The sequence below is a fragment of the Mesoplodon densirostris genome, chromosome 6 (genome assembly GCF_025265405.1).
Source record: "Mesoplodon densirostris isolate mMesDen1 chromosome 6, mMesDen1 primary haplotype, whole genome shotgun sequence".
NCBI lineage: Eukaryota > Metazoa > Chordata > Mammalia > Artiodactyla > Ziphiidae > Mesoplodon > Mesoplodon densirostris.
The window spans coordinates 105544416-105557564 of NC_082666.1; positions in this window are offsets into that span (position 1 = coordinate 105544416).

Below are 13149 nucleotides of genomic sequence, written 5' to 3' on the forward strand. Positions count from 1 at the left end.
TTGTTACCCGTCTTCTTGTCACCCTGAGGAATGCCTCCATGAAGAAAGTGCATTTTCGCCTATGAATCCAGGTGGTCTCCAGTGCCTTGCTAGGAGCTCATCCCACGCTGGCCCTAGCTAAAGCGTGAAGTAAAGGCGACCCCTGACCTCAAGGTAAGCACGAGTGTTTCCTGTCAGCAAAGTTTTGTGTGCAGCCATCTCCATGAACCCTGACTCGATGCTAGTGTGCTTTAACTCCTCTAACGGCTTTCCGTAGGCCTAGGAGAGTAACGTATGAATTCCCTCCTGAGGGAGAGCCTGTGCACCGTGAGTCGCCTTTTCGTTTCCCGAGCACCATATCACAGCACAGGCTGTTGGGGTCAACTCTTTCTACTCAAGGGGAAGGGCAGTGAACAGATTCTCGCTTGCAGAGAGGGCTGTGTGCGCGTGTTAGGCAGCCCCAGGGCAACGATTTGGCCAGTATTACCCATTCAACCTGGCTCTCCCTCTGGGGAGGCCCTCTGAAGTGCACTGAAAGAATCCCTGAGCCTAAAGTGCCTCCTGGCAACTCTCACCTGTCACTCTCTATTGTGACGCAAGGTACACGGTAGGTCCAGCCTGAGAGAAAATACAGAAAAACCGGTAAAATTGTGAGGCATTTGGTCGATCCAAGGTCACGTAGACCTGACTAAGTCATTAAGCGGGTAATAATGCTCTTCGTGGCGTGCAAAGCACCCCGAGTCCAATGAAGTGCGATCATAGAAAGGCCCAGTGTGGCTGACAGTCTCCAGTCGTCAGTCAGAGAGTGCTGCTCAATGTGCTGTGGGGTTAAGGTGGAAACAAACTGGAGAATGTGGGAGGAGCCCGGCTCTCCCCCTTGGGAAGGCAACTTCGTCGCACCTTCCAAGCCGCCTGAAAAACCACACCACCAGGATACTATTCACTCCAGAGGTGCCTCTGAGGAGCACTGAGGTTTTCCAAAAGAAACCACGTGCTTGCGATTCCTTCCTGGGAGCTCACCCCAGGAGCATACTGTAGCTAAAGTGCCAACTACATGTGACCTCTGGTCTCGAGGTAAGGTGCACACTTTCCCATTGCCAGAGATAGGTTTGCACCGCTCTCGAGGAAGTCTTAGTCAGTGGACGCCTTTACATTTAGTATGCCTCACAGCGCTCAAGACTCTCACGTGGGCACTTGTTTCCAAGGAAGTGCACGGTGTACCCAAAGCCTTCTGAGCACAATCAAGGCATACACAGCTCTGGGAACATCATCCCACACTGTGCAGTTGGAAGGGCCGGGGACTAATGTGTTCTCTATGGCTGGTGATCCACAGCTTTGAAGCGGCCTCAGGAACGCAGTTCTTGGCAGGCTTTTGTTCCAGGCGTGTCGGCCACATTGGGAAACGTAAGCTGCCCTGAAAGAAACCACCAGGGCTCCGAAGCAGGCTGGGGACTCCTGCTCGAGGTCACTCCAAGTGATGCGGAAATCGGCCTTTATGTCCAGCCCGAAATAGAGATTTACCCTGAGCATTGCTAGGCATTTGGAACATCCAAAGTCACCTAGGCCTACTGAGGGCATTTAGAGGCTTATGCCATTCACCCCATGCAGAACACACTGCATCCAAAAGTTTCATCGCAGGAGGCCGAACTGTGTTCCAAGGGTTTCCTTTGGATTGTCAGAGAAGATAGGTGTGTGTGCTGGGTGATCCCGTTTGTAGTTGAGAAGCCTGGAAGAAGGCAGTATTCCCCCCGTTTGACAGGTAGATAGTGGCGGCCTCAAGGCTGACTGAAAGACAATGTTGTTACCCGTCTTCTAGTCACCCTTAGGAATGCCTCCGTGAAGAAAGTGCGTTTTCGCCTATGAATCCAGGTGGTCTCCAGTGCCTTGCTAGGAGCTCATCCCATGCTAGCCCTAGCTAAAGCGCAAAGTAAAGGCGACCCCTGGCCTCAAGGTAAGCACGAGTGTTTCCTGTCAGCTAGGTTTTGTGTGCAGCCATCTCCATGAACCCTGACTCGATGCTAGAGTGCTTTAACTCCGCTAACGGCTTTCCGTAGGCCTAGGAGACTCACGTATGAATTCCCTCCTGAGGGAGAGCGTTTGCACCGTGAGTCGCCTTTTCGTTTCCCGAGCACCATAACTCAGCACAGCCTGTTGGGGTCAACTCTTTCTATGCATGGGGAAGGGCAGTGAACTGATTCTCGCTAGCAGAGCGGGCTGTGTGCGCGTGATAGGCAGCCGCAGGGCAACGATTTGGCCAGTATTACCCATTCAACCTGGCTCTCCCTCTGGGGAGGCCCTCTGAAGTGCACTGAAAGAATCCCTGAGGCTAAAGTGCCTCCTGGCAACTCTCACCTGTCACTCTCTATTGTGACGCAAGGTACACGGTAGGTCCATCCTGAGAGAAAATACAGAAAAACCGGTAAAATTGTGAGGCATTTGGTCGATCCAAGGTCACGTAGGCCTGACTAAGTCATTAAGCGGGTAATAATGCTCTTCGTGGCATGCAAAGCACCCCGAGTCCAATGAAGTGCGATCATAGAAAGGCCCAGTGTGGCTGACAGTCTCCAGTCGTCAGTCAGAGAGTGCTGCTCAATGTGCTGTGGGGTCAAGGTGGAAACAAACTGGAGAATGTGGGAGGAGCCCGGCTCTCCCCCTTGGGAAGGCAACTTCGTCGCAGCTTCCAAGCCGCCTGAAAAACCACACCACCAAGATACTATTCACTCCAGAGGTGCCTCTGAGGAGCAGTGAGGTTTTCCAAAAAAAACCACGTGCTTGCGATTCCTTCCTGGGAGCTCACCCAAGGAGCATACTGTAGCTAAAGTGCCAACTACATGTGACCTCTGGTCTCGAGGTAAGGTGCACAGTGTCCCATAGCCAAAGATAGGGGTGCACCGATCTCCAGGAAGTCTTAGTCAGTGGACGCCTTTACCTTTAGTATGCCTCACAGCGCTCAAGACTCTCACGTGGGCACTTGTTTCCAAGGAAGTGCACGGTGTACCCAAAGCCTTCTGAGCACAATCAAGTGATACACAGCTCTGGGAACCTCATCCCTCACTGTGCAGTTGGAAGGGCCGGGGACTAATGTGTTCTCTATGGCTGGCGTTCCACAGCTTTGAAGCGGCCTGAGGAACGCGGTTCTTGGCAGGCTTTTGTTCCAGGCGTGTCAGCCACATTGAGGAAACCTAAGCTGCCCTGAAAGAAACCACCGGGGATCCAATTCAGGCTGGGGACACCTGCTCGACGTCTCTCTAAGTGATGCAGAAACCGGCCTTTAAGTCCAGCCTGAAATAGAGATTTACCCTGAGCATTGCTAGGCATTTGGAACATCCAAAGTCACCTAGGCCTACTGAGGGCATTTAGAGGCTTATGCCATTCGCCCCATGCAGAACACACTGCATCCAAAAGTTTCATCACAGGAGGCCGAACTGCGTTCCAAGGGTCTCCTTTGGATTGTCAGAGAAGATAGGTGTATGTGCTGGGTGATCCCGTTTGTAGTTGAGAAGCCTGGAAGAAGGCAGTATTCCCCCCGTTTGACAGGTAGATAGTGGCGGCCTCAAGGCTGACTGAAAGATAATGTTGTTAACCGTCTTCTAGTCACCCTTAGGAATGCCTCCGTGAAGAAAGTGCGTTTTCGCCTATGAATCCAGGTGGTCTCCAGTGCATTGCTAGGAGCTCATCGCACGCTGGCCCTAGCTAAAGCACGAAGTAAAGGCCACCCCTGGCCTCAAGGTAAGCACGAGTGTTTCCTGTCAGCAAGGTTTTGTGTGCAGCCATCTCCATGAACCCTGACTCGATGCTAGAGTGCTTTAACTCCGCTAACGGCTTTCCGTAGGCCTAGGAGAGTCACGTATGAATTCCCTCCTGAGGGAGAGCCTGTGCACCGTGAGTCGCCTTTTCGTTTCCCGAGCACCATAACACAGCACAGGCTGTTGGGGTCAACTCTTTCTACGCATGGGGAAGGGCAGTGAACTGATTCTCACTTGCAGAGCGGGCTGTGTGCACGTTTTAGGCAGCCCCAGGGCAACGATTTGGCCAGTATTACCCATTCAACCTGGCTCTCCCTCTGGGGAGGCCCTCTGAAGTGCACTGAAAGAATCCCTGAGCCTAAAGTGCCTCCTGGCAACTCTCACCTGTCACTCTCTATTGTGACGCAAGGTACACGGTAGGTCCAGCCTGAGAGAAAATACAGAAAAACCGGTAAAATTGTGAGGCATTTGGTCGATACAAGGTCACGTAGGCCAGACTAAGTCATTAAGCGTGTAATAATGCTCTTCGTAGCGTGCAAAGCACCCCGAGTCCAATGAAGTGCGATCATAGAAAGGCCCAGTGTGGCTGACAGTTTCCAGTCGTCAGTCAGAGAGTGCTGCTCAATGTGCTGTGGGGTCAAGGTGGAAACAAACTGGAGAATGTGGGAGGAGCCCGGCTCTCACCTTTGGGAAGGCAACTTCGTCACAGCTTCCAAGCCGCCTGAAAAACCACACCACCAGGATACTATGCACTCCACAGGTGCCTCTGAGGAGCAGTGAGCTTTTCCAAAAGAAACCACGTGCTTGCGATTCCTTCCTGGGAGCTCACCCCAGGAGCATACTGTAGCTAAAGTGCCAACTACATGTGACCTCTGGTCTCGAGGTAAGGTGCACAGTTTCCCATTGCCAGAGATAGGGGTGCACCGCTCTCCAGGAAGTCTTAGTCAGTGGACGCCTTTACCTTTAGTATGCCTCACAGCGCTCAAGACTCTCACGTGGGCACTTGTTTCCAAAGAAGTGCACGGTGTACCCAAAGCCTTCTGAGCACAATCAAGGGATACACAGCTCTGGGAACCTCATCCCTCACTGTGCAGTTGGAAGGGCCGGGGACTAATGTGTTCTCTATGGCTGGCCTTCCACAGCTTTGAAGCGGCCTCAGGAACGCGGTTCTTGGCAGGCTTTTGTTCCAGGCGTGTCGGCCACATTGAGGAAACCTAAGCTGCCCTGAAAGAAACCACCGGGTCTCCGATGCAGGGTGGGGATTCCTGCTCGACGACTCTCTAAGTGATGCGGAAACCGGCCTTTAGGTCCAGCCCGAAATAGACATTTACCCTGAGCATTGCTAGGCATTTGGAACATCCAAAGTCACCTAGGCCTACTGAGGGCATTTAGAGGCTTATGCCATTCGCCCCATGCAGAACACACTGCATCCAAAAGTTTCATCGCAGGAGCCCGAACTGTGTTCCAAGGGTCTCCTTTGGATTGTCAGAGAAGATAGGTGTATGTGCTGGGTGATCCCGTTTGTAGTTGAGAAGCCTGTAAAAAGGCAGTATTCCCCCCGTTTGACAGGTAGATAGTGGCGGCCTCAAGGCTGACTGAAAGACAATGTTGTAAACCGTCTTCTAGTCACCCTTAGGAATGCCTCCGTGAAGAAAGTGTGTTTTCGCCTATGAATCCAGGTGGTCTCCAGTGCCTTGCTAGGAGCTCATCCCACGCTGGCCCTAGCTAAAGCGTGAAGTAAAGGTGACCCCTGGCCTCAAGGTAAGCGTGAGTGTTTCCTGTCAGCTAGGTTTTGTGTGCAGCCATCTCCATGAACCCTGACTCGATGCTAGAGTGCTTTAACTCCGCTAACGGCTTTCCGTAGGCCTAGGAGACTCACGTATGAATTCCCTCCTGAGGGAGAGCGTGTGCACCGTGACTCGCCTTTTCGTTTCCCGAGCACCATAACTCAGCACAGCCTGTTGGGGTCAACTCTTTCTATGCATGGGGAAGGGCAGTGAACTGATTCTCGCTAGCAGAGCGGGCTGTGTGCGCGTGATAGGCAGCCGCAGGGCAACGATTTGGCCAGTATTATCCATTCAACCTGGCTCTCCCTCTGGGGAGGCCCTCTGAAGTGCACTGAAAGAATCCCTGAGGCTAAAGTGCCTCCTGGCAACTCTCACCTGTCACTCTCTATTGTGACGCAAGGTACACGGTAGGTCCAGCCTGAGAGAAAATACAGAAAAACCGGTAAAATTGTGAGGCATTTGGTCGATCCAAGGTCACGTAGGCCTGACTAAGTCATTAAGCGGGTAATAATGCTCTTCGTGGCGCACAAAGCACCCCGAGTCCAATGAAGTGCGATCATAGAAAGGCCCAGTGTGGCTGACAGTCTCCAGTCGTCAGTCAGAGACTGCTGCTCAATGTGCTGTGGGGTCAAGGTGGAAACAAACTGGAGAATGTGGGAGGAACCGGGCTCTCCCCCTTGGGAAGGCAACTTCATCGCAGCTTCCAAGCCGCCTGAAAAACCACACCACCAGGATACTATTCACTCCACAGGTGCCTATGAGGAGCAGTGAGGTTTTCCAAAAGAAACCACATGCTTGCGATTCCTTCCTTGGAGCTCACCCCAGGAACCTACTGTAGCTAAAGTGCCAACGACATGTGACCTCTGGTCTCGAGGTAAGGTGCACAGTTTCCCATTGCCAGAGATAGGGGTGCACCGCTCTCCAGGAAGTCTTAGTCAGTGGACGCCTTTACCTTCAGTATGCCTCACAGCGCTCAAGACTCTCACGTGCACACTTGTTTCCAAGGAAGTGCACGGTGTACCCAAAGCCTTCTGAGCACAATCAAGGGATACACAGCTCTGGGAACCTCATCCCTCACTGTGCAGTTGGAAGGGCCGGTGACTAATGTGTTCTCTATGGCTGGGGTTCCACAGCTTTGAAGCGGCCTCAGGAACGCGGTTCTTGGCAGGCTTTTGTTCCAGGCGTGTCGGCCACATTGAGGAAACCTAAGCTGCCCTGAAAGAAACCACCGGGGCTCCGATGCAGGCTTGGGTCTCCTGCTCGACATCTCTCTAAGTGATGTGGAAACCGGTCTTTAGGTCCAGCCCGAAATAGAGATTTACCCTGAGCATTGCTAGGCATTTGGAACATCCAAAGTCACCTAGGCCTACTGAGGGCATTTAGAGGCTTATGCCATTCGCCCCATGCAGAACACACTGCATCCAAAAGTTTCATCGCAGGAGGCCGAACTGTGTTCCAAGGGTCTCCTTTGGATTGTCAGAGAAGATAGGTGTATGTGCTGGGTGATCCCGTTTGTAGTTGAGAAGCCTGGAAGAAGGCAGTATTCCCCCCGTTTGACAGGTAGATAGTGGCGGCCTCAAGGTTGACTGAAAGACAATGTTGTTACCCGTCTTCTAGTCACCCTGAGGAATGCCTCCGTGAAGAAAGTGCGTTTTCGCCTGTGAATCCAGGTGGTCTCCAGTGACTTGCTAGGAGATCATCCCACGCTGGCCCTAGCTAAAGCGCGAAGTAAAGGCGACCCCTGGTCTCAAGTTAAGCACGAGTGTTTCCTGTCTGCAAGGTTTTGTGTGCAGCCATCTCCATGAACCCTGACTCGATGCTAGAGTGCTTTAACTCCTCTAACGGCTTTCCGTAGGCCTACGAGAGTCACGTATGAATTCCCACCTGAGGGAGAGCCTGTGCACCGTGAGTCGCCTTTTCGTTTCCCGAGCACCATAAAACAGCACAGGCTGTTGGGGTCAACTCTTTCTACGCATGGGGAAGGGCAGTGAACTGATTCTCGCTTGCAGAGCGGGCTGTGTTCGCGTGTTAGGGAGCCCCAGGGCAACGATTTGGCCAGTATTACCCATTCAACCTGGCTCTCCCTCCGGGGAGGCCCTCTGAAGTGCACTGAAAGTATCCCTGAGACTAAAGTGCCTCCTGGCAGCTCTCACCTGTCACTCTCTATTGTGACGCAAGGTACACTGTAGGTCCAGCCTGAGAGAAAATACAGAAAAACCGGTAAAATTGTGAGGCATTTGGTCGATCCCAGGTCACGTAGGCCTGACAAAGTCATTAAGCGGGTAATAATGCTCTTCGTGGCGTGCATACACCCCGAGTCCAATGAAGTGCGATCATACAAAGGCCCAGTGTGGCTGACAGTCTCCAGTCTTCAGTCAGAGAGTGCTGCTCAATGTGCTGTGGGGTCAAGGTGGCAACAAACTGGAGAATGTGGTAGGAGCCCGGCTCTCCCCCTTGGGAAGGCAACTTCGTCGCAGCTTCCAAGCCGCCTGAAAAACCACAGCACCAGGATACTATTCACTCCACAGGTGCCTCTGAGGAGCAGTGAGTTTTCCCAAAAGAAACCACGTGCCTGCGATTCCTTCCTGGGAGCTCACCCCAGGAGCGTACTGTAGATAAAGTGCCAACTACATGTGACCTCTGGTCTCGTGGTAAGGTACACAGTTTTCCATTGCCAGAGATAGGGGTGCACCGCTCTCCAGGAAGTCTTAGTCAGTGGACGCCTTTACCTTTAGTATGCCTCACAGCGCTCAAGACTCTCACGTGGGCACTTGTTTCCAAGGAAGTGCACGGTGTACCCAAAGCCTTCTGAGCACAATCAAGAGATACACAGCTCTGGGAACCTCATTCCTCACTGTGCAGTTGGAAGGGGCGGGGACTAATGTGTTCTCTATGGCTGGCGTTCCACAGCTTTGAAGCGGCCTGAGGAACGCTGTTCTTGGCAGGCTTTTGTTCCAGGAATGTCGGCCACATTGAGGAAACCTAAGCTGCCCTGAAAGAAACCACCGGGGCTCCGATGCAGGCTGGGGTCTCCTGCTCGACGTCTCTCTAAGTGATGCAGAAACCGGCCTTTAGGTCCAGCCCGAAATAGAGATTTACCCTGAGCATTGCTAGGCATTTGGAACATCCAGTCACTTGGGCCTACTGAGGGCATTTAGAGGCTTATGCCATTCGCCCCATGCAGAACACACTGCATCCAAAAGTTTCTTCGCAGGGGGCCGAACTGTGTTCCAAGGGTCTCCTTTGGATTTTCAGAGAAGATAGGTGTATGTGCTGGGTGATCCCGTTTGTAATTGAGAAGCCTGGAAGAAGGCAGTATTCCCCCCGTTTGACAGGTAGATAGTGGCGGCCTCAAGGCTGACTGAAAGACAATGTTGTTACCCGTCTTCTAGTCACCCTTAGGAATGCCTTTGTGAAGAAAGTGCGTTTTCGCCTATGAATCCAGGTGGTCTCCAGTGCCTTGCTAGGAGCTCATCCCACGCTGGCCCTAGCTAAAGCACAAAGTAAAGGCGACCCCTGGCCTCAAGGTAAGCACGAGTGTTTCCTGTCAGCAAAGTTTTGTGTGCAGCCATCTCCATGAACCCTGACTCGATGCTAGAGTGCTTTAACTCCGCTAACGGCTTTCCGTAGGCCTAGGAGAGTCACGTATGAATTCCCTCCTGAGGGAGAGCGTGTGCACCGTGAGTTGCCTTTTCGTTTTCCCGAGCACCATAACACAGCACAGGCTGTTGGGGTCAACTCATTCTACGCATGGGGAAGGGCAGTGAACTGATTCTCGCTTGCAGAGCGGGCTGCGTGCGCGTGTTAGGCAGCCCCAGGGCAACGATTTGGCCAGTATTACCCATTCAACCTGGCTCTCCCTCTGGGGAGGCCCTCTGACGTGCACTGAAAGAATCCCTGAGCCTAAAGTGCCTCCTGGCAACTCTCACCTGTCACTCTCTATTGTGACGCAAGGTACACGGTAGGTCCAGCCTGAGAGAAAATACAGAAAAACCGGTAAAATTGTGAGGCATTTGGTTGATCCAAGGTCACGTAGGCCTGACTAAGTCAGTAAGCGGGTAATAATGCTCTTCGTGGCACGCAAAGCACCCCGAGTCCAATGAAGTGCGATCATAGAAAGGCCCAGTGTGGCTGACAGTCTCCAGTCGTCAGTCAGAGAGTGCTGCTCAATGTGCTGTGGGGCCAAAGTGGAAACAAACTGGAGAATGTGGGAGGAGCCCGGCTCTCCCCCTTGGGAAGGCAACTTGGTCGCAGCTTCCAAGCCGCCTGAAAAACCACACCACCAGGATATTATTCACTCCACAGGTGCCTCTGAGGTTCAGTGAGTTTTTCCAAAAGAAACCACGTGCTTGCGATTCCTTCCTGGGAGCTCACCCCAGGAGCATACTGTAGCTAAAGTGCTAACTACATGTGACCTCTGGTCTCGAGGTAAGGTGCACAGTTTCCCATTGCCAGAGATAGGGGTGCACCGCTCTCCAGGAAGTCTTAGTCAGTGGACGCCTTTACCTTTAGTATGCCTCACAGCGCTCAAGACTCTCACGTGGGCACTTGTTTCCAAGGAAGTGCACGGTGTACCCAAAGCCTTCTGAGCACAATCAAGGGATACACAGCTCTGGGAACCTCATCCCTCACTGTGCAGTTGGAAGGGCCGGGGACTAATGTGTTCTCTATGGCTGGCGTTCCACAGCTTTGAAGCGGCCTCAGGAACGCGGTTCTTGGCAGGCTTTTGTTCCAGGCGTGTCGGCCACATTGAGGAAACCTAAGCTGCCCTGAAAGAAACCACCGGGGCTCCAATTCAGGCTGGGGACTCCTGCTCGACGTCTCTCTAAGTGATGCAGAAACCGGCCTTTAAGTCCAGCCCGAAATAGAGATTTACCCTGAGCATTGCTAGGCATTTGGAACATCCAAAGTCACCTAGGCCTACTGAGGGCATTTAGAGGCTTATGCCATTCGCCCCATGCAGAACACACTGCATCCAAAAGTTTCATCGCAGGAGGCTGAACTGTGTTCCAAGGGTCTCCTTTGGATTGTCAGAGAAGATAGGTGTATGTGCTGGGTGATCCCGTTTGTAGTTGAGAAGCCTGGAAGAAGGCAGTATTCCCCCCGTTTGGCAGGTAGATAGTGGCGGACTCAAGGCTGACTGAAAGCCAATGTTGTTAACCGTCTTCTAGTCACCCTTAGGAATGCCTCCGTGAAGAAAGTGCGTTTTCGCCTATGAATCCAGGTGGTCTCCAGTGCATTGCTAGGAGCTCATCCCATGCTGGCCCTAGCTAAAGCACGAAGTAAAGGCGACCCCTGGCCTCAAGGTAAGCACGAGTGTTTCCTGTCAGCAAGGTTTTGTGTGCAGCCATCTCCATGAACCCTGACTCGATGCTAGAGTGCTTTAACTCCGCTAACGGCTTTCCGTAGGCCTAGGAGAGTCACGTATGAATTCCCTCCTGAGGGAGAGCCTGTGCACCGTGAGTCGCCTTTTCGTTTCCCGAGCACCATAACACAGCACAGGCTGTTGGGGTCAACTCTTTCTACGCATGGGGAAGGGCAGTGAACTGATTCTCACTTGCAGAGCTGGCTGTGTGCAAGTTTTAGGCAGCCCCAGGGCAACGATTTGGCCAGTATTACCCATTCAACCTGGCTCTCCCTCTGGGGAGGCCCTCTGAAGTGCACTGAAAGAATCCCTGAGGCTAAAGTGCCTCCTGGCAACTCTCACCTGTCACTCTCTATTGTGACGCAAGGTACACGGTAGGTCCAGCCTGAGAGAAAATACAGAAAAACCGGTAAAATTGTGAGGCATTTGGTCGATACAAGGTCACGTAGGCCAGACTAAGTCATTAAGCGTGTAATAATGCTCTTCGTAGCGTGCAAAGCACCCCGAGTCCAATGAAGTGCGATCATAGAAAGGCCCAGTGTGGCTGACAGTTTCCAGTCGTCAGTCAGAGAGTGCTGCTCAATGTGCTATGGGGTCAAGGTGGAAACAAACTGGAGAATGTGGGAGGAGCCCGGCTCTCACCTTTGGGAAGGCAACTTCGTCACAGCTTCCAAGCCGCCTGAAAAACCACACCACCAGGATACTATGCACTCCACAGGTGCCTCTGAGGAGCAGTGAGGTTTTCCAAAAGAAACCACGTGCTTGCGATTCCTTCCTGGGAGCTCACCCCAGGAGCATACTGTAGCTAAAGTGCCAACTACATGTGACCTCTGGTCTCGAGGTAAGGTGCACAGTTTCCCATTGCCAGAGATAGGGGTGCACCGCTCTCCAGGAAGTCTTAGTCAGTGGACGCCTTTACCTTTAGTATGCCTCACAGCGCTCAAGACTCTCAGGTGGGCACTTGTTTCCAAAGAAGTGCACGGTGTACCCAAAGCCTTCTGAGCACAATCAAGGGATACACAGCTCTGGGAACCTCATCCCTCACTGTGCAGTTGGAAGGGCCGGGGACTAATGTGTTCTCTATGGCTGGCGTTCCACAGCTTTGAAGCGGCCTCAGGAACGCGGTTCTTGGCAGGCTTTTGTTCCAGGCGTGTCGGCCACATTGAGGAAACCTAAGCTGCCCTGAAAGAAACCACCGGGGCTCTGATGCAGGGTGGGGATTCCTGCTCGACGACTCTCTAAGTGATGCGGAAACCGGCCTTTAGGTCCAGCCCGAAATAGACATTTACCCTGAGCATTGCTAGGCATTTGGAACATCCAAAGTCACCTAGGCCTACTGAGGGCATTTAGAGGCTTATGCCATTCGCCCCATGCAGAACATACTGCATCCAAATGTTTGATCGCAGGAGCCCGAACTGTGTTCCAAGGGTCTCCTTTGGATTGTCAGAGAAGATAGGTGTATGTGCTGGGTGATCCCGTTTGTAGTTGAGAAGCCTGGAAAAAGGCAGTATTCCCCCCGTTTGACAGGTAGATAGTGGCGGCCTCAAGCCTGACTGAAAGACAATGTTGTAAACCGTCTTCTAGTCACCGTTAGGAATGCCTCCGTGAAGAAAGTGTGTTTTCGCCTATGAATCCAGGTGGTCTCCACTGCCTTGCTAGGAGCTCATCTCACGCTGGCCCTAGCTAAAGCGTGAAGTAAAGGTGACCCCTGGCCTCAAGGTAAGCACAAGTGTTTCCTGTCTGCAAGGTTTTGTGTGCAGCCATCTCCATGAACCCTGACTCGATGCTAGAGTGCTTTAACTCCTCTAACGGCTTTCCGTAGGCCTAGGAGAGTAACGTATGAATTCCCTCCTGAGGGAGAGCGTGTGCACCGTGAGTCACCTTTTCGTTTTCCCGAGCACCATAACACAGCACAGGCTGTTGGGGTCAACTCTTTCTATGCATGGGGAAGGGCAGTGAACTGATTCTCGCTTGCAGAGCGGGCTGTGTGAGCGTGTTAGGCAGCCCCAGGGCAACGATTTGGCCAGTATTACCCATTCAACCTGGCTCTCCCTCTGGGGAGGCCCTCTGAAGTGCACTGAAAGAATCCCTGAGGCTAAAGTGCCTCCTGGCAACTCTCACCTGTCACTCTCTATTGTGACGCAAGGTACACGGTAGGTCCAGCCTGAGAGAAAATACAGAAAAACCGGTAAAATTGTGAGGCATTTGGTCGATCCAAGGTCACGTAGGCCTGACTAAGTAATTAAGCGGGCAATAATGCTCTTCGTGGCGC